This window comes from Lissotriton vulgaris, chromosome 7 (genome assembly GCF_964263255.1).
Source record: "Lissotriton vulgaris chromosome 7, aLisVul1.2, whole genome shotgun sequence".
In the NCBI taxonomy this organism is placed as follows: Eukaryota; Metazoa; Chordata; class Amphibia; order Caudata; family Salamandridae; genus Lissotriton; species Lissotriton vulgaris.
Window position 1 is genome coordinate 944,530,748 of NC_141695.1, and position 22,472 is coordinate 944,553,219.

Genomic DNA, 22,472 nt, shown 5'->3' on the forward strand with positions numbered 1-22,472 from the left:
AGAGATGAAGACAGAACAAGTTTAGCTTTTCCTGTCAGAGAAAAGGAAAAAGTAGTAAATGAGTTTCCAATGAAAGAAATAGCGGGAGGAGGGTATGTGCATGTCCCATGAACAAGACAGGACATTTTACTGTTCACAAATGATTTTCCCCGATTAAGAGAAAAACCTGTAGAATGGTATCGACAGGTAGACAGGTTTGTGTAAGTTTCAAAAGTTTTGTGGATTGATCTTGATGGATTATTTGACATAGTTGTCCCATCAGATCTTTGGACAGAATGTAAAACTACTATAAATTGGGCAAGAGAAGAATATGAACGAGAAAGTAACAGGTGCTCCTTCTCCAGAGGTAATGAGAAAGTACGAACAGGTAATTGTGTTTTTGAAAAACAAGATTCCCCCAAAAGAGATAGATTGGATTAAAATAGATAGAACAATCCAAGAGTCAAAAGAATCAGTACATTCATTTTATGAAAGAGTACTGCTGGTATTTAAACAATACAGTGGTTATGAACACTTAAGTGAAAAAGACATGAGCCACTTTATATACAGATTTGTATATGGCTTGAGACCTGAAATTAGTGAAATGGTAAGAACTGGAATAGTTGGTTGGCAATCACACACAGTAGATGATATCTTGAGAAAAGCAAAATACTGTAGTGATGAAATAGATGCTAAACAAAAGAAGTTGAAAGAAAAAGCTATGTGGGCACAGGTGAAAGTGGCTGAACAAAAAATAGCAACTTTAGGAAATAAGAATGTTGATCAGAATCAAGGGAAATTTAAAGGTAATTATAATAAATCAAAATTGATGGGAAATATGGAAGAGTTAAAACAGAAACTCCCATGTTTTAATTGTGGAGAAATTGGACACTGGAAGCGTGAGTGTAAGAATCCGCCCAGAATTCATTTAAAAAATACATCATTAAATCCACAGATGCAGAATGAGATAAATGAGCAGCAACAGCTACAGCAACAGCAACAGGTAGTGATTCAGCAAAGTCAGTTACCACAACCGCCACTTCCAAACTGTGTAAATTTGCAGAGTTACAGTGCAGAAACGGGATTCAGTGGAGGTGAACAGGTAAACAGAGGACCAAGAGTGTCTCAACAATATTGGTTGAAAGAAGATGGAGGGAGTGAATCTGAAGATTATTTCTGACGGTGCCTGAGAGAGGAGGAAGAGTGTGTGCTTGGAGCCACTCTTGAGGTAGATCAATCTGGTCCATTTGTAAATGGTAAAGTGAATGATGTAGAAAATACTTTCCTAGTGGATACAAGTGCTACCCATTCTACTGTTAGATCAGTGGAAATAGAAAACCTCCCTCTCTGGAGATAAAATCCAAGTAGTAGGTGTAGCTAATCGGTAAATAAAAACAAATTTAACTGAACCAGTTGAAGTTGACATAGGTAAATTTTAAGACATGCATAGATTTGTAGTTTGTGATAGCAGTCCTGTAAATCTATTAGGTAGGGATATCTTATGTAAAATGAATTGTGCAATATATTGCTCACCGGATGGTATAGAGCTTCAAACTCCAGAAGAAGATGGGCTTTACAAATTAATGTCAATAGTTGAGGCAGAAGTAAATTATTTCCTGTGTTTGATGAGAATAATTTACCTGAAGAATTAAAAGACACAGTGAATGTAAAAATGTGGGATTTCACTGGAGATGAAATGGGCTTGATGAAAAACGTAGATCCAGTACAAATATCAGTAAAACAAGGAGCAGATTATCCAAACATTCCTCAGTATAAAATGAAAGCAGAAGTAATTGAAGGTGTTACCCCTGTAATAGACAAATTCATAAAACAAGGTGTTCTAAAAGAAATTGAGAGTAGCCCATGTAATTCACCAATTATGGGAATTAAAAAGCCAAATTGAACTTTCAGAATTGTTCTGGACCTGAGAAAGGTTAATAAAATTGTTGTTCCATGTTGCCCAGTTGTACCAAACCCAGCGGTAACTTTATATCGGATTCCGCATGATGCAGAATGGTATACAGTTATTGATTTGTGTAATGCATTCTTTACTGTTCCATTGCATTCAGAAAGCCAACAAATTTTAGCGTTCCGGTTCTAAGAGCGTATTCTAGCATGGTGTAGAATCCCTCAAGGGTACACCAAAAGTCCATCTATTTTTAATCAGTTGCTAAAGAAATCATTGGAAAATCTAGATTTACCTGGAAAATCTAGATTTACCTGGAAAATCTACGTTAGTGCAGTATATTGATGATCTCCTTGTGGCTGCAAAAACAAGAGATAATTGCGTAACAGATACCATTACTCTTTTAAATCATCTGGCAGATGAGGGACAAAGTATCTCCTGCGAAATTACAGTTTTGCAAACAGGAAGTAAAACATCTTGGTTACAGAATTGCAAAGGGAATCAGACAAGTGACAACAGAAAGAATAAAAATGATTCAAGCAATGCAACCTCCAAAACACAGAGACAGGTTAGAATGTTTCTAGGAATGGTAGGTTGTCGTCAATGGATTAGTGGATTTTCAGTAATCGCAAAACCACTGCAGAGACTGACAAAAGCAGACATAAAAGACCCGATTAGCCTAACAGAAACTGAATTAGAAGCTTTTGAACAATTAAAGAAAAGTTTGTGTGAAGCTCCAGCATTGGGAATGTCTGATTATGAAAAATAAATTGAGCTGTATTGCAGTGAAAGAGAAGGATGTGCATTATCAGTTCTGATTCAAAGACATGGAAAACTGAGAAAGCCAATAGCATATTTCTCAGCTGTTCTTGACCCTGTTGCAAAAGCATTACCAGGTTGCTTAAAAGCAGTAGCTGCAACAAGTGTAAGTTTGGAACAAAGTGAAGGAATAATAATGGGATTTCCTGTAAAAGTATATGTACCACACTCAGTTAAAATTCTCCTCACTAGAAGCAAAAAACATTTGACAAACAATAGGCTAACAAAATATGAAAAGGTTATTCTTGGATCGGACAATGTTTCAATTGCGAGATGTGTGAATTTAAATCCTTCCACATTATTACCTGACACTACTGAAACAGAAATCAGGGATGAGGTTGATCATGAATGCCTGGATGTATTAGAATATTGCACTAAACCAAGGCAGGACATTAAAGATGTCCCATTAGCTGAATAAGATTATGTTTTGTTTGTTGATGGTTCATGCTTAAGAACAGATGAAGGTGTTCTGAGTGCAGCATATTCAGTGGGTACAGTTGCAGATGTGATTAAAGCATCTTGTCTCAAAGGAATTCGTTCAGCTCAAGTAGCAGAATTAATTGCTTCGATTTGTGCATGTGAATTGGGAAAAGAGCAAAAAATTACCATAGTGACTGATGGTCAATATGGTTATGGTGTAGTCCATGACTATGGCCAGCTCTGGTCTCAAAGACGTTATTTAACTTCTGCGGGATCACCATTAAGAAATGCTCAGTTGATCAAAAGATTGATCGATGGAATTCAGCTACCAGAAAAAAATTGCAGTAGTTAAATGCACAACATATAAAAAAGGAGAGGATTACATAACAAAAGGAAACTCATATGCTGACTCAATAGCAAAATTCTGTGCAAAACATAATGTGTCCATAAATCGGAAAAAAGAAAATGAACATGTTTTGAACTCACTTATGCTAATATCTGTAGTTGAGACTTGGCAAGGAGCAAAACAGTTGCAAGATGAGGCAAGTGATGAGGAGAAAGACCCATGGTTAAAAGCAGGATGCAGACAAAGAGAAGACGATGAGGTTTGGGTTTACAAAGATGACAGAGCAGTAATGCCAGATAGTATGATTTCTGACATGGCACGCATGTACCATGGTCCAGGACATATTGGAAGAGATTCAATGATCAGATTATTTAGGCAAATATGGTACAATCCAAAGTTCAGAATAATTGCAGAGTCCTTTTGTCAAAGATGTCTTATCTGTCAACAGATCAACCCAAACAGAAAAACAGTTGTGAGCATGGGAACTATAGGACGGGAGGGTGGTCCATTTACCAGAATACAGCTTGACTTCATTGACATGCCACCTCACAACAAACTCAGATATGTCTTGGTGATAATCTGTTTTTTTCAAGACGGGTAGAAGCATTACCAACAAGTCACAATGATTCAATTACTGTGGCGAAATTGCTTTTGAGAGAAATCATACCAAGGTATGGATTTCCAGTGTCGATCGAGACAAATCGTGGAACACATTTTGAAAACAGATTGCTAAAATTGATTTGTGAAGCACTGGATATAAAGCAAAAATTACATTTCACATACAGACCAGAAGCATCAGGTGTTGTTGAGCAAGTAAATGGTACAATAAAAAACAGAATAGCAAAAATGTGCTTAGCAACAGGAATGAAGTGGACAGATGCACTTCCACTTGTTTTGATGTCTTTGAGAAACATTCCAGATAGAAAAACAGGATTGAGTCCTCGTAAAATCTTAATGGGCAGGGTCATGACGCAAGCATTTTTTCTAGTTGATAAACTGTTGACCATTAATGATAGCGTCATTATGGATTACTGCAAAAATCTATCTGACATGGTGACTTCTGTGTCACATCAGGTAGGAACTGAAGTATTTACAAAAGAGAAAGAACAAGCTCATGATCTGTTATGAGGAGACTGGGTAAGGACAAAAGTACATCGAAGAAGAAATTGCCTAGTACCAAGGTGGCAGAAAGCAAGACAGGTGATATTAGTCATGACAAATGCAGTAAAGTGTAGGGGATTGAAGAGATGGATTCATGCTAGCCACACCATACGTGTGCCAACACCTGAGAATCCCGACGAAGGTGAAACAGCTGATTCAGATTCAGAAAAAGAGGCTGAAAGAAATCCAGATCGTGAAGATCGATAAGAAAGTCGACATCTGGAAAATACAAATGTGAATGAGGCATTGAATGAAGAAAATGAAGAAATTGTAATACAAGATTCTGAAGAAGAAAATGACAAAGATCTGCTAGATCAAGAAGCAGAAAGGGAAACTGAACAAGAAGTGATTCAAGATCAGGAGAGTATTGAAAAGCAGATTGGAAGCTTTGGAAGAAGGAACGAAATTTCTGAAACTGGTGAACTGGAAGTAATTAAGGAAGAAGAAGAAGAAGAAATTCCAAGTACCAGCTATAAGTATGTTGTTCCCAACAAAGTGAAACTGCCGAGTAAAGAAGTACCTGAATCTGAAGAAGAATCTGACACAATAAAACTGATTATTAATAAATCAGCTGATAACACAGAAAGTGAAACAGATGAAAGTGGAGATGTATCAAAAGTGAAAAGATCAAGGAAAAGAGCTTGGAGAGTGGAGTATAATTTAGTGGAACCAAAAAGGAAATTAACAAGAAAAGGAGATAATTGGCCAAATGAAAACGAAGGCCTAAAATTTAAATTAGTGAATAAAGCAAAGGAGCAGGTAAATGATATCACAAGGCAAAAAGAAGAAGACTTAAATAAGAAAAAAACAAGCAGGAAAGAAAATAGAAGTGATAAACAGCAGAGCAAAAAGAATAATAAATTCAAATCAGAAGTACAAATCACCTGAGTGGACCTATATTATAATTCCACCAGTAGTAGAAGTAAATAGTAGTCAAAGAAATTTAGATGATGAAAGTGATAATGATTGATTTTGTTCATTAAGTGACACAAGGTTGAAGAAATTGTGTTAGGTGACCCAAGGTCGAAGAAATTGTGTTAGCTGGAAAACACATTTGATGTATGACAGTATGACATAAGGTCGAAGAAAAGCGGTTAGAAAATAAAGTTGTCTGTTAAAAAAAAAAAAAAGAGGGGAGTATATTTAGTAATTTTTTAGGGCTTTAGTTTGAAAGTAAAGATGCCTTATACTAATAATAATTTGAGATGCTCAGTTCTTAAAATATGTTGCAAATTGTCTTCAATATGTGTAATCATGATAATTTTAGTTTGGTTAATTTTAGCTGTCATTTTTCCTTTTGGAATAGATAAAGAGATGTATAAAACTAACATGACTAGTAAAGCTGTTAATCATGAAAAAGATAAGACTAATAAAATTATTGTACATACACCAGAGATTCATCAAGATAGATCTGGGGGAGATTTTTCTAGCAATACCTTTTCAAGACTTTTATCTGAATATGTTAAGGTGATGGACGCAAAAGACTGTTACATCTGTGTGAAATTACCTACTTCTGTGTCTGAAGGTGTTACGTATAATATGCTTCCTCTTGCTTATGGTATAACATGTAGTGTAATAGCTAGTTTGCTTTATAAAACTGGACGTTTGGAATATTATTATTCCGATTTTGATGAAATTTTTCCAAACTTAAAAGTTGTAGATAGCTTGAGTAAAGTGAAACATGCTAAACAGATGACGGAATTTTTCCTAACAACTAGTGAACTCACTTATGAGTATGCTTTTAGAAATAATTTAACATGTAAATTGAGGACAGAAGAAAAGACGTTCTTAAATATGGTGGAAGAGAGAAGGGCAATTTACAAGCGAAATAATAATAATAATAATAATACCGATATTTATATAGCGCGAACAGCTACCTCACAAGGAGGTGTCCCGGCGCTGAGTGATCATTTTTTCCAGGTAGGAATGGACGGAGAAAGGGGAGAGAGTGTTTAGTTATTCTGGGAAAAGAGCCAGGTCTTTAGCTGCCTCTTAAAACTGGCTTCCGTTGGAGCCAGTTGGATGTTGACCGGTAGGGCGTTCCAGAGTGTCGCCGTGCAGGCAGAGAAAGATCTGCCTCCGAGTCTGGCTCTCTTGGCGCGGGGGATGGAGAGCTGGTTTCGTGAATTAGAGCGCAAGCATCTCTCCTGATAGTATCTGGGGAGTCTAAGCTTTAAATAGGAGGGGCAGGTCCCCTTTTGGGCTCTAAACGCCAGAGTTAGAGCTTTAAACTTGATTCTGCAGGCTACAGGGAGCCAATGCAGATCGCGCAAGTACGGAGAGACATGCTGTTTAAAAGGGATGTTTTTTAGCAGTCTCGCAGCCGCGTTCTGCACGATCTGCAGTCGTTGCACCAGATATTTGGGTAGGCCGAGGTAGAGGCCGTTTGCGTAGTCCAGTCTGGAAGTGACTGTAGCATGGACCACCGTCTTGCGACAGTCTTCAGGCAGAAGGGACAGAAATTTGCGAAGGTTTCTTAGTTTATGGAGACAGCACGCAGAGACCTGCTGTATATGTGAAGAAAAGGAGAGACTCTCATCCCATCTTACTCACAGATTTTTCGCGTTGGTGCTGGGTAGAGGAGGGATACCCATTTCGGAGGGCCACCACAGGCTTGGGGGGGGCCGAGTATGTTTGCCAAAGAAGATGACTTCCGTCTTGCTCGCATTCAATTTGAGTTTGTTTGCATTCATCCATTTGGCAACATCTCGCAAGCATCCCTTCATATTGCTGAAGGCTGCCTCTGAGACGTCCGAGAAGGGGAAAATTAGTTGTGTGTCGTCGGCGTATGAAATCGCCTTGACACCCCAATTAGCAATAAGGGAAAAGAGAGGAGCCAGATAAATATTAAAAAGTAGTGGACTGAGGGCCGAGCCCTGAGGGACACCACACCAGAGGGGTTTAGGTTTTGAGGAAAGGGGGCCCAAGGCTACTTTCTGGGTACGATCCGTGAGATAGGACTGTAGCCAGCCCAGAGCCTTATCTTCCAGGCCTGTGTTTTTTAGCCTTGACAGTAGCCTCACATGATCCACAGTATCAAAAGCGGCAGATAGATCCAGGAGCACCAACATAGCCGATGCTCCTGAATCTAAAGACCACCTGATCGACTCAGCCACTTCTATCAGAGCGGTCTCAGTGCTAAAGCCCGCCCTGAAACCCGACTGGGTTTCATGTAGTGTGTCTCTTTCTTCTATGAACCTGTTCAGTTGGCGCTGTATCAGTTTTTCAAACATTTTGCCAGGGGCTGCTAACAGGGAGATTGGCCGGAGATTGCTCAGATCATCCGGGGCACCGTTTGGTTTCTTTTTTAAAGGCAGGAGTGTGGCATGTTTCCAGCAATCAGGGAATAGACCAGTTTTGATAGATGTATTCCAGATATGTAGCAATGAAGTGGCAATTGAGTCCGACATCATTTTCCAGAGCTTGGGCGGGCATGGGTCATCAGGAGCCCCTGATTTACATTTTAGTAGTTCCCTTTTGGCCTCGGCGAGGGAAATAGGATGGAATTGAGCTAAGGCGGGGAGGGAAGCCACATTATCATTTGTGTCGGACATGATTGTGGGCTCGGGACTGGTGAAGGTGTCGTAGACTTTCTCGATCTTCTGAGTTGTTGAAACCTATTAAGTCAAAATGTTGGCAAATGGAAGATGAAAAGCTTAATGGTAGAAATGAAAATGTTGCAATTCACATAGATAAACCGGTTAGTGGGAAATTTTGTATAAAGAAGAGATAATACTACGTTTGATAATTATTTTGTAGGTGCAAGTCAATGTGAAGACACTTACCGTATTATAGAGGGTTGGGGATTTAAAGGAGGCAAAGATCCAATTTTCCCTGGAATCTATTTTATTTGTGGGAATAAAGCTTATTACAATCTCCCAGACCACTGGTATGGGACGTGTTATGTAGGTTTAGTTTTTCCAAAATATTTTCATGTAGATAGAAATGCAAAAGGTTAATTTGAAATTAGCAATCACTTGAATAGATTTAGAAGAGAAAGCTTTACAGAAATATTGGGAGACATATTTGGTGCATTAATACCTATGGTAGGAATAACCCTGAATGCAAACAAAATTAGAAAAATGTCCACAATTGTTGATAGATTGTCAACAGACACTGCAAGTGGATTTCAATTAGTGAATACAGAGCTTATTGCTATGAGAACTTTGGTAATGCAAAATCGTCTTGCACTAGACATTTTGCTGGCAAAAGAGGGTGGAGTCTGTGGAATTTTGCATGTTCAACATTGTTGCACTTACATACCGGACAAAAGTCAGAATATAGAGATGTACATAAAAAATAATACTGAGTTACATAAAGAAGTAGAAACTTTAGAAGATGAGAGTTTTTCAGAACGTTTAAGTAAAAGATTTGCAGTAATTAAAAACTGGTTTCAAGAGATTGTAGTTCAATTATAGGTAAAATAGTTTTTCCTTTAATAATTATAGCTATAGTGATACTTTTGTTAAAAATTAGTTGCATGATACACAAGAGAAGAAAACATGTAATAGAAAAGAAAAGAATTTGCAAACTAAGAAAAGAAAAAAAAAGAAATAGAATTAGAAGAGTTTCGGAGAACCCAATATGAAAAATGCAGACAATCAGGTGAATCTAAAGTTTAGAAATACTAATATTAAGAAAGTCCAAAACATGTTCAAGGGTTGAAAATTTATACATTTTGGGTATTTGGTGATTTAGAAATCACCAGATGAGGGAGTTGATGGAGCAAGGTGAAGAACAAGATTTTGTTCAAACTTGTGAAGTTAATCTCCCATAACAAGTAATTAAATTAATAAGCTTGTGGTTAAATTACTAATCAACTTAGTCTAAGAATACATTCCTCATTACATGTGGGATAAACTAATGTGCTTTTATGTTGCAAATGCAAAGAAAATAATAAACTAACCTTGTCTATTGTCTTTGTCAGTATTAAATGCGGCAGTTAAATTAATGGCATGTGCTTATTTTATGTGCTTATGTTATGTTTTTTTCTGTGATGAAAAGCTCATGGAGTTTGTGCAGTCCGAAAAGGAGAAATAATTATAATGCTGCTTGTATGTGCTTTTGCTAGGTAACATAATTAACAGGATTAATTAGTAAAGGGGGAGGGTAACAGAATGGATCTCAATTCTTTAATTAATTGATTTCTTGTGTTTGTTTAATAATAGTTTCCAAAGTGAGGCCTAAAGATGGTTCAGAAAATATGGCTGACAGAGCTGCAGACGCAAAAGCTTGTCCAGAGTGAAGTCTTTACACATGCGCAGTTGTGAAGATTTTTACTGCAATGTCATCGTTAATTGAAAAAGCAGTTCTTTGGTCGCGTTGAACGTGCTCATGGAGAGAAGGCTCAAGGACAGGAACTTAATGTGTCTGCCAAGGCTAGGAAGTAAACGTTCGAAACTCGAGGAAAAAGTAACTTTCTTGAGGAAGCTGAAAGATGTGGAAATGAAAGACAATAGGGCTTATTTGAAGCCTGGACTTGGTCAAGAGTCGGAGATGACCTAATAATTTTATCATGGACTGACACAGGAAAGCCAATGAAAAGCTCGGATTTGCTTAAAAGAATGTAAAATGTAGAAAGTTTAGTTAGAGAGAAAGGTATAAAGTCTGACATTATGAGCAAGGAAAAAACTGGGAGGGCGTGGCTAGCAGCCGATGAGGACGGTAGCAGCCTAGCGAGGCTCCCGACCCTCCGCCCGATAATCCGTGAAAAAATCCTTCACCTGACCTGGGATTCCCGTGAAACTCCGGGAGATCCCAGGTAATACACTCTGGTCTCCTCCGGTTTGGGTGGTGTGCCGGTGGGGCCACTGCAGCGGGCACAAATCGACGGGGAAAGCCTGTGACGCCGAGGCACAAGATGGCGGCATCCTCGGAGCCAGCAGCCGGGGAGTAACTGCAGCTCCAGCCCCGACGCTAAGCTGAGAGGAGGAGGAGGGACCGTAAGAGGCTGGGAAAGAGATCAGGGCCGACTGGCGAACCCCTGGCCCCCCGACTCTGGAGAGACCGGTGCGTCACTCCGTGCACGAGCGGCTCCGGTGAGGCTCCGCCCCACCCGAGAGACAGGAAATCTACGCCCCGGCTTTTGGGGCCTATTATCCCCGCGAGCGCCGAGGAGCAGCTGGGGATCTCGTTTGGCGGACCAGGCGGGGAGAGACCGCAGAGACAAGCCCCTGGTGAGGAGAGGGGCGGAGACGGGCGATTCCTGGCCCCCGGCGACCCGGCCCTGCCGCAGACGGCAAACCGGAGGCGGCCGCGCCTGTGCTACCGCAAGTCCGGGGCCTAGAGAAAAGGGACGCCTGGTGGAGCCCGCTAACTTCCAAAGGAGCAAACAGTGGCCAGCCTCACCCGGAAAGCAGAGCGGACATCCCGAGAGCAGGAGCTGGTGAGTGGGACCACTCAGGGTGAGAACTCCGACTGCCCATCCACGGAACGTTCCCAGAAGGGGAACCCCGGCTGGACTCCCCGGCTTCCGGGCCCAGGAGGAATTCGGGACCCGAGAGGCGCACGCCTGACACCGGGCAGGCGGGGCGCGGCGCCCTAGCACAAGCTGTGCCCATTTGGCGGGCGCCACTGGGGAGGAAGACGGAAAGGGGCTAGGTAGCGGGAGGCGGCCCATCCAAGCTGCGGGCCTACTTGACAACGCGACCCCCGGCTTTTGGGCCTAGGCTGGACCTGAACCATAGGGGCTACCAAAGACCGGCATTGACCGGGGAAGTAGCAGGAGAGCCCTGGATGGTGGCTGAGATCTGCCACGCAATCCAGCTGATGGCAATCGCCACACTTGCTACTGGAGATCGGCGGGGGGTGAAAAACAGTGAACTTGCTGCTGGCCCACGGACATAGAGGGGAAACTGGAATCGAGGAGTGGCGACGGCTTGGAGCGCAAACACAAAACTGGAAAAGTGGCAGCACGGAGCAGTCTTCACCCATCGCCTGGCGGTACACTTGCGTGGTGCTTGATGGGGCTGAGCCGTTGGTGAACCCATAGCTGGCACGTGCCTTGGACCCCTCATTACCTCACCGAGGAACCGGGACACCGTCGCAGCAGTGGTGCATCCCGGTGCCCAGCATACGATAGTAACACCGGGATGCCGACCCGATCGGGACTAGGGACTACAGCGGAGGGAGAGGGCTGATTGACCCCGCGGGGAGGAGAGCCCAAAGAAGGAACCCGGACTAGACCTCTCCTGACTAGTACCCAACAGATTGCTCACTGCGGGGAGAACCGGCTGCCCCTGATTATCCTTGAGATCCCAGGCCGACATCGCAGGAGTAAGATGGGGAAGCCAAGGGGAGCAAAAGGAGATGGAAGCCCCGCCACGGAGACGCCGGAGGATGCCCCACAGTCAGCAACGGAACTGCAACAGATGCAGGACCGGATCCTAGAGGCTATCGCAGCCACGAAGGAAGCATTACACCAAGACATTGTGCAGGTGTCGACGGGGCTGGGGCTCCTGCGGGCTGACCACGGGAAGGTAGCAGATAGGGTCAAGGAAGCGGAAGACACCTTGAAAGATATCGTGCCAGCACACAAATCGATGGAGGGGAGGCTCACGGAAGCGCTGGACCGCATACAAGCTCTGGAGAGGCGAGCAGAGGATGCAGAAAACCGCAGCCGGCGGAACAATGTGCGCCTAGTGGGCCTTCCGGAGAAAAAAGAGGGCACAGATATGGTGGGCTACTTGAACGAATGGCTAAAGACTGAGGTGGCCCCGGAGGGCCTTTCCCCCTTCTTCACTCTGGAGCGGGCACACTGAGTGGCAGCCAGGCCCCCGAGACCGGGTCAACCACCTCGCCCGGTGGTCGTCAAACTGCTACACTACAAGGACAGAGACTGGCTATTGCAACGAGCCAGAGATGCGGGTCCCTTTCAGGTGGACAACAGCAAAGTTACGCTGTTCCCGGACTACACATTCGAGACCCAAAAAATGCGTGCCTCATTCCTCTCCATCAAAAAAGAACTGCGCACCGAAGGCATACTGTACTCGCTATTATTCCCGGCCAGACTCCGAGTAGTAGTGGATGAGAAAGCTCTGTTCTTCCCAACAGCGGCAGAGGCATGGGTTTGGTGGAACACTTATAAAGCAGGCACGGATGGAGCTCGGTTCAGGGCTGAGGAGGAGCGCCAGAAACAATCAGTGAGGAAATCGAGGAGGCTCCGAGGGCGCAGGCAGGGGTCCAGAAGACCAACGGAATCCCAAACATAAGATGAACGGAGAGCAGCACTGCAGGCAGTAAAGGACGTCTCGGGATCGGCGTTTGCCCAGTCGGAAAGAGAATCGGGCTCGGGCCAGGGAACGGGCTTGGAGACTGAGTTGTCGGAGCTTGGCGGCACGAGGGGCCCGAAGGTCACGCCACAGACGTCAGAGGAAATAATTGGAAGCTGAGACCTGGACATGGTAGCCTGGCGGTGGCGGCAGCGACTGGTGTCGCCTCTACGAACACTCGAGCAGACCGCTGTTAGCCTGGATTGTCGTGAGTCATAATGCGTATTGCGGGGCGGGGGTATGGGGACTGCGATTGAAGGTACCAGAGGTTAGCTCACGCTCCCCAGGGCCCATAAGGCCTCCGTAGTACAGACTACGGGCTAGGAAGATTTGAGAGCACGTTTGCTCAACACAGTTTGGATGGGAGCAACTCTTCTGCAGTTAGGTCCTGTTCTGGGGGGGGGGGGCCTGGAGAAGTTGGGGAAACTCAAGGCGTAGTTCAGGGGGGGGGGAGAATGTTGGGGGTAAGCGGGGACAGTGTCAAGTCTGATGTCTGGAGTCAAATCATTGTTGAGCTAAACCGAACACAATGGGACAATGGCTAATGCGGGATCGATAAAATGTGTGTCTTGGAATGTGCGGGGACTGAATACAATGACAAGAAGACACAAGATCCATTCTTATCTAGTCCGCAGAGGAGTACACGTAGCATTCCTACAAGAAACTCACCTGACAAAGAAAGAGGGAATAGCGCTACAGCGTAGATGGAGGGGACACCTGTTTCACACCATGTATTCTGCATTTGCTAGGGGGGTATTAATTTGGATAAGAGCGGGTATTCCTTTACAAGTAACTAGGCACATAGTGGACCCTGATGGGAGATTTGTGGCAGTTGAGGGCTTACTCTGAGGCCGACACATAGTGCTCAGTAGCGTCTACGCACCGAATGTAGACCAAGCAACCTATTTCGCGAGGCTCTCCAGGGTGCTGGCCAGCTACTTCACAGGCCCTGTACTGATGGGGGGGGGGGGGGGGGGGGGGGACTTCCACTCCATAGAAGATACCACACTAGATAGGTGGCACCCACCGCTGCACACATCCACAGTACATAGATTAGCAAGATGCAGGTCGGAATGGCAGGGGAAATGGGACTTGGCAGACGTCTGGCGTATACAACATCCAGCAGAGCGGGACTACTCGTTCTATTCCAGCATACATGACCTCCACGTCCGCCTTGACACCTTCCTGTGCTCTCAGTCGGTACTCCCGGCGGTGGTCCGGACTGAATATTTGGCACGCACGATATCTGACCACAACCCTCTACTCCTAACACTAGACTGGATGACCGAAATATCACGGATTCCGACGTGGGGGCTACGGCCGGACACGCTGGATGACCCACCCTTCCGTGAAGCGCTAGAAGATAAGATCTCACAATACTTTAAGGAGAACGAGGGCACAGCTTCATCCAGAGCCATGGAGTGGGGCGCGTTCAAAATAGTAGTACGGGGGCATTGCATAGGGAAATTTGCGGGAGTACTCAGGTCACTATTGGATGACTTGGATAAGGCTGAGAGCAAGCTGAGCGAGGCGGAGCAAGAGCACCCTAACCGCCCTGAACTCCAGGGGAGTTTAAGTGAGGCGCGGGAGGCAGTGGAGGTGGAGCGCCTTCGTAGCTTCAATTATAAAACATACTTAATGAAGACTCTTGCTGAGGGGAACAAAACTGGAACACTCTTGGCTTGGCTAGCAAACCCCAATAGGAGCAGTCAGCCGATTATGACTCTGAAGGGGAGTGGAGGCAGCACCTATAGCACACAGCCGGACATACTGGACTGTTTTCGATCCTATTATGAGAGGTTGTACATGAGTGAGATAGGGGACCAGAATGAGGCAATAGACGCTTTTCTGAGCGACCTGCAGTTACCACAACTGGAACAAGAACAGGCTGACGCCCTAGGCGGCCCAATAGAACTAGCAGAAATAAGAGGAGCGATAAAGCGGATGGCGCGTAACAAAACACCGGGGATAGACGGGTTACCCATTGAATTTTACAGGAGATACCTAGAACAACTGGCCCCAAGGCTGCAAGTAATATATAATTAAGCCAAGGATAAGGGCAGACTCCCCCAATCTATGCGCGAAGCCATAATGATTCCTTTATTAAAACCGCGAAGGGAAAACACAGACCCAGCATCCTACCGTCCGTTATCTATGTTAACGACGGACTACAAAATTTTGAGTACAGTGCTTGCCACCAGGCTGTTGACCCACATGCAAGACCTGGTCCACAAAGATCAATCAGGTTTTATACCCACACGGAACACGACACACAACATCCGTAGGCTACTCAGGCTAGTGGACGACCCACCACTGGACGCGAGGGCCCCCCCTCGTATTGGCTGTTGACATAGAGAAGGCCTTCGATAGCCTGGAATGGGAATACCTATATAGGGTGATGCAGGGTTTTGGCCTGGGTGAGGGATATATAGGCTGGACGAAAGTGCTGTACTCATCGGCGAGAGCAAGGGTGAGAGTCGGTCCTTTGGTGTCTGACCAATATGAAGTGAATCGGGGAACCATACCAGGATGTGCACTTTCTCCCCTGCTGTTTGCGCTCGCGGTGGAACCTCTTGCGGCAATGGCTAGGCGGGGTGAACATTACAGCGGGTTAGAATTCAGAGGGGCCCGCCACTTCATTTCCTTATATGCAGACGACCTTCTCCTCTTTCTAGAGGATGCTGAGGAAGCTGTGGAAGGCGCAGAGAGACTGCTGGCACGCTTCAGCGATATATCAGGCCTACGGGTTAATTGGACAAAAACGTGCCTCTTCCCCCTGCGGAAGGAGGAAGTGCGCCCCCCGACCTGCCCGATGCTTCGATGGGAACTCAACGGCCTGAGCTACATGGGGGTGCATATATACCACGAACCTGCGGACCTACTAGACGGTAATATAGGGCGCTGCATCCGCGCATTGCAGAGTAGTGTGTCCTTCTGGGCCGCCCTGCCTCTCTCGATGGCGGGCCGGGTATCACTCCTAAAAATGGTAGCCTTGCTGCGATTATTATATTTTTTCCGGACCCTCCCCGTATGGATACCTAGAGCGACCTTCTGACGGTTAGGGTCGACGATTGTGTCCTTCTTGTGGGGAACGGGCAGGCGTAGAATTGCATTGGCGACACTGACCCGCCCGAGGGATGAGGGTGGCCTGGCGGTTCCGGATTTTGAGCTCTACTACTTGGCTGCACAACTGCAGTTCTTCACACAGGAAGTTGCGAGGGTCTACCGTGAATGATGTAGCGGATAGAGAACTGCAGTACGACAACGCGGTCACTATATTGCATTGGTTCCCACACACACACACGAGAACAAATTATCAAGCAAATTCATCGACACGGGCCTACTTATAGCGAAGAGGGAGCTGACCAAGGGGTGGAAGTCGAAGACAGGGCCAACACACCGGAGGTGGCTGAACGAATTCTTGAAGTGGGCGACAGCAGAGAGCACGATCAGATACCAGCTGGCCCGCCGTAAATCAGACGAGAAAGCGCAGGAAGCAGCGATGGCATGGGAGATATTAGTGCAGGCGTTGAGGGATAGCACAGTGGAGGAAGAAGGGGAGGAGGAGACAGAGGAGACAGAGGAGACAGAGGACCCGGCGGCCCCAGCAGAGATTGCAATGATACCGACACCTGCACCAGACACACACGCTCAGTAAATAATACAATGCTCCTAAGTCCCACAGCATAGACACATATCCCAGCACCAGACGTAGACGAAGACACGGGGGGGGGTGAGGGGGGTGAGGGAAGGCTTGCCAGGATTCAGTAGAGGACCAGGAACGAAACTTGACAGGAGATAGAGGGGAACGGGCGAAAGGCAGAAAAGCAGAGGGCGGATGGCTCCGTATGTAGACCAAAGCAGGCAGCCACGCCAAGAGAGCATCATGTAAAAGAGTGACGACGCCCGACCTCCGGGATGTGGGCTGAATGGCTGTGTACAAAGCATCCGGGAGGAGATAAGAGAGCAATGATTCTGCACAAGGAGATCCTAAGTTGATTAATGTACACTGTATTTGATTCTGCAATAAACAACGTTTAAACAAAAAAAATTAGCAAGGAAAAAACTCTTACTTTCCGATTCCTGAATGACGTGACATGCTGATGGACCTTTGGCGCATGTAAGGACAGCAGACTTTAAATGATTTTTCCTTTCTAGGTAAAGTGAGAAATGGTCAGGGAAATAGATTTAGGGAATGGAAACTGTTAAATTGCTAATACTTCGTTATTTTTGAGCTTGCTTTGAAAATGTCAGTTTTAAATTCATTTCCTTATTAAAATGCTGCTTTCTTATTGTTTATGAAATAAAGATTCTAAAACGTAAATGCTATTTCTTTATGAAAAATAAAGTTAATTAAATTAGATTTGAAAAGACAAGCTGGTCTTGTTTATTCAGGGTCTAGTTTCCATCAGTTGATCCAATCGCCTCAAGTGGTTTGATTAATAGGTAATAAATGTTTTAAAACCATGGTAAAGATAAATAAACTGCAGTTGTATATAATAATGTAAATAATATGGGAGTAGTTTTATTAATCAGACCACCTGATTCAGTTGCTCAAAAATTGTCTCATTGGTGATATGGGCCTGTATATGTGATTCATGATTAATGGCGAGTATTGAGGTGATAGATAGTGTTTATGAGACAGTTTTTCAATCGGAGCGCTGGATCAATGTGAAGCCAAGAATCCCTCTAGAATTTAGTTGAACCCCATTACCTGAAGTGTGAGAAGGTAGGAGCCTGTCCTAATCTCGAGTTGGACACCCGCAAGTGATGTGTTAGACCACCATCAGCTGGAACGTCTGCATGCAGGAGCCTCAGTGTCTCTGGTCAGTGTGTCGGCCTAACACTAGCAAGATGTGCTGTATTTATGCAGAAAGTATCTAGGGTTTCTTTGTACCTTGTCTCATGTATTAGCCATTGTTGGATTTGAGGATGATGTATGGGATGAACCTTTTACGTAGATATGGTGGGGTAGGTGGTGTAGCATCTGCCTTGTTTCCAAGAACCCTTATGAACATTCATTTATACTGTGAGAGTCTATTGATGAAGTTATAGGACTCTAATGTTTAGGAGAAAGCCTCCTTCTGCACCCAGGACTAGAACTAGTTAAAGGTTCAATCCTAAAGGCTCGTTACTGTGTAGTATAAGGGGGATAATGTAGGTGAAGGCATATGATATTACCCCGGCCTACATTAAACATACCAACCCCTCCTGTCGGGATACAGAAGCCATATGTGAAACCATCCCAGAGCACCAATGTCACCATGTGTTATTGGACTGCTTAAGCCATGGTGTCAATACCTGAATGTCAACAGGGGAGTGAAAATGCGAGAGGAATTGCTACTTCAACTGGGCTCTATCATTCCCTTTTTTGAAGATCTTGAATTCTGGAAGGGATGGCATTCCACAAAATTAATCTTAAACGTACAGATGGTTTCCCACATGTTGTCCTGTTCTAAACCCTGCACACCCCTTTCTTTTTGCCTGACCTCAGGGCTGCCCCTGTGCGAAATGGCTGAGGCCCGCCGGGCTCAGGCTTCCTGACCATCATAAGGTGCAACCAAGAGTTAACAGGAGTCTGATCCCAAAACAGTGTCTTGGATATAGCTTATCATAAGGTGCAACCAAGAGTGTCTTGGATATAGCTTTCTTTCTCCTAAAAGCTCTGTCATAATTCTTCCAAGAGGTGCCCCCAAGCTCGTCATCAGAGTGAACATTTTATGATTTGGGAGCAAGAGAGTGGACATATTAACTCGGGAAACTTCTCAACCATAACAAAATGTAAAACAGTAAAACCCAGCACCCAATTTAACAGTTCTCTTCAACCTTCAGCGGAGCATGGGAGCAGAGTCTAGAATGTGGGCTCTCAATCAGATCGAAAATCTCTATGAATGCCCCCATTCCAAATCTTTTTTTAACCCAGGCTGCAAGAGGACCTTCCCCTTCCCTACCCTCCAAGCTGGTCACGCTTGAATTACACTTCTCCAATCTCATACATGGCATGTTAAGCGCAGCAGCAGTTATGGCAATATTACCGATGTTGGCTGCATCCTTGGAACTGTCCAGCTGTGCTAAGGGTGTAGCCCCCCCCCACCCAAAACACCCTCCACCTGGAGAACCACTGGACTTGTCAACTGATCAGGCTGCTGCTGAACCGCCTGCTGCTGCTCATGCCCCCCTAACTTAAACTTGGTGATCAGCTTCCTCGTTCACTCTAAATTGTCCACTTCCGAGGCTCCTGCTGCACTCGGTTAGAAGCGCACTACAAAGACTGCCTATCTTGGGGAGCCAGGAAAGCACACTAACCAGACTAGCTACCAACTCCAGCTCAGTAGCCCCAAAAGCAACACACAGTAACGCAAACACAGCGTCTAATCTGCACTTTAACGCCTTCATATCCCTTCTCCGCCCAATGCCCACTAAGCACTTTCGGAGCCATGCTAGACACTAGGAAGAAACATACCGAGCAATAAAGAATCTAAAAGCAAACATAATCACTTAACAGTGCACTGTATACTAATAAACCCCAGCTTCTTCTTACCTCTTTGTCTTGGCTGAGAGTAGGGGTGAGGCAGACAATACTATGCAAAGGGGGACTGGCCAATTGCCATCTGATAGCTATTAGACGTCCCCACACAACACCTGCCAAATCACAGAACAGCACAAGGGTAAAGTGAGGCAAACTGGGAGAAAATAGCAAGCAGCTTAAGCTCCAAACAGGGATGCCGGCAGGGAACTAAACTCCAGCCCAGGAGAAAGAGGGAGGGTCAGGCCTTGCTACTGCCATGCCAAAAAAAAGAGGAAGAACAAAGGGAACTTCATGCTTGACTGGTGCCCATGACAGGGTGCCAATGTCCCGCCTGCAATTATCTGAGGAGGGAAAAGCACTGCTGCACCACACAAGCACAGCGAAGACGAGCCCAAGAAAGGCATGCTATGGAGAAGGAATCTGAGATGCGGGCAGAAGCAGTAGGTAGGAGCGTGGTGATGGATCAAAAAAGGCCACCATTTTTTTTAATGGGGAAGCTAGATGGTCGGTGAACCATGCTGCCCTGTGTGCGGTGCAAGTTCATGATTGGCAAGAATTTTCAGGTCATCCTTACAGGATATTAAGTAATGCATTCATGATAACTGTGTGATACCTCATAGGGGGGTGCAGCACTCAGAAGAGAATCTGCCATGGGATGACTGGATGGTCACTTCTGTGGCCCCGGGCTAGCTCAACACATAGGGTGGCACTTTTGGTAAACTGGCCCTTAGGGGGTTGGAGTGTGGAGCCTGTGCAGGGGATCAAGGCATGGCCTCGCAGCACTGTGTGGCTCTATGTTGGGGGGGCAAGGGCACCCATGGTGTAAGCACCATTGGGGCAATAAGACCTACTGCATGGGGCTTAAGTATCCACTAGTGAGGTCACAGGAGGAGCATCTGTGTAAGAGATGCTCAGGGAAGTTGAACCTTGTAAGTAGGTCCTCAAAAGGGGTGGGTCAACAATGAGCTCACTGAAAGCTAATTCCTGGGGTGCTGGAGGGGATAGGAGACTGTATAGCTACCTCTGTTAAACACCTAACTGGATGTAAACTCGCATAAAAAGCTTTGAAATTGTTGCAGTGGTTTTCCCGACTCCTGTAGAGATGTTTAAATCTCCAACCACAAAACGAAGGGAGGGTTATAAGAGGGGGGGGATTTGAAAGCCCAATAAGGGCATAGAGTCAGTGGCGGCTGGTGGAATTTGAAACTGCTGTGGCATATGCAAAATCAATCACGGTAATAAAGGGGTTCGGGGGGGGGGGGGTTCTCCCCCCATGAAGATTTTTTTTTTAAATTGGCATCTTTTTGGTGCGATTTTCAACACTATTTCTGATAAATGGACTAAAAATTCAGTTCTTCTAGGCATTCATAAAAGAAAACTCATACATTATTTCAGAGAACTGTTGGGTTGCCAAGCAAGTCTGACTTCTGTAGAGCGCTAGGGTACTAAGCAAGACTGCTTTGGCTCTACCCTTTCCAATAAATAACACTAGTTAACGATGTGAACAAGTTCAATCGACAAACCTAGGGTCTAGGGCGAGTCCCTCTCCTGAGAAAGAAATTTAAAAAAGATTGGCAAATGATGCATTTTAAAGCAAATGAATGCAGAGATAAAGCAAGGCTTATTAAGTAGTGGGAACTTATAGTCTTGAAATATTAAACATTAAAAACTGCCCTGCATCTTTTTGCATTAATTTGTTCAACGGTTACTGTAATATGTAAATTGTTCTGCATGACAACTTTACCCCTTTAAAATGAATGCTTGTCCAGTGTCTTGCACTGCATGCAGCATTAACTTTGGAAAAATATGCTCTAACCAGACTTTGGGAAGCACCCACAGCTGCTGACTGTAATCAGTCATATAGAAATATGTGCAGGCAGGTCTTTAACCCCTTCGCTGCGGCGGGAATTCCGCCGCAGCGCTAAGGGGGCGGGGGGGCCGAGCGGCTCTCGCATGCTCGTGACGGAGCCGCTCCGTCACGAGCCGCGGTTGAGCTGTGCTCGTGACGGAGCGGTTCCGTCATGGCCCGCCCGCTCAATGGAACGCCTAGCGCATGTGCGAAATTCGCGCCGCGCAGGCGCGCCGAGCAGGCCGAGACGGAACCGCTCCGTCATGAGCACAGCTCAACCGAGGCTCATGACGGAGCGGCTCCGTCATGAGCATAGAACGGGTTAAGTGAGATGAAAAAAGTGGGTGCTCTCTATAAAGGAACATGCCAAATACATTTCTGTGAGTCCCATAGTGTGCCATCAGACCGGTATTTTGGTTTCTCTCTGAGATGTAATTTTATCCTGATAAAGTGCACAACAACTGACATATGCCTAAAGCCTGTCAGTATGATTGGCTTTGTCACTGGGTGTTAGCTGTTTAAGATTAATGAGGCAGAGGAAAAGGACGAAGTCACACCCTCAGAGGTTCAGGACGTTCCAAGTGGCATTTAACATATGCAGATAATAGGAAACACAATAGACCCAACAAAACAGCATGTATTTAACAAACATCAGCAAATAAACAAACAAAACCAGGCAGAAGAAATCATGTACGTAACACAAATACACAGAACTAAAAAACAACGGAACAAGGGAAACTGGGTCCATCACAGACATAAAAACTCACGGAAGCAGCCGGGGACAGAAGTGTGTGTATAACACAGACATCAGCAAAAATCAACAAACGCAGGCAGGAGGGACTGTGTCCACTACCAGGAGCTAACAAAAAACAACAGAACTTTGGGAATTGTGCTTGTAGCACAAAGAACAGTACATGTCATGCATAGCGCCTCACGAGAAAGAAAACAAAGAGTTCCCAGAAAGTGAGCACACATGGAAGAATACAAGGAGCAAATCAGATAGGTGGTTGACAGGCTATGCTCTACAGGAGGGACAAAGACATGCCGGGCAGCCTAAAACAAATAAAGCCAGCAAATCAAAAGCAAGCAAATGTAAGATAAAAATACTAAGCCAATAGTACGCACTGTGTGGACTGCATTGGCAGGGAAACTTTCAGAATGTCCCCAAGAAGTCTTTTAAAACCACCCAGCTG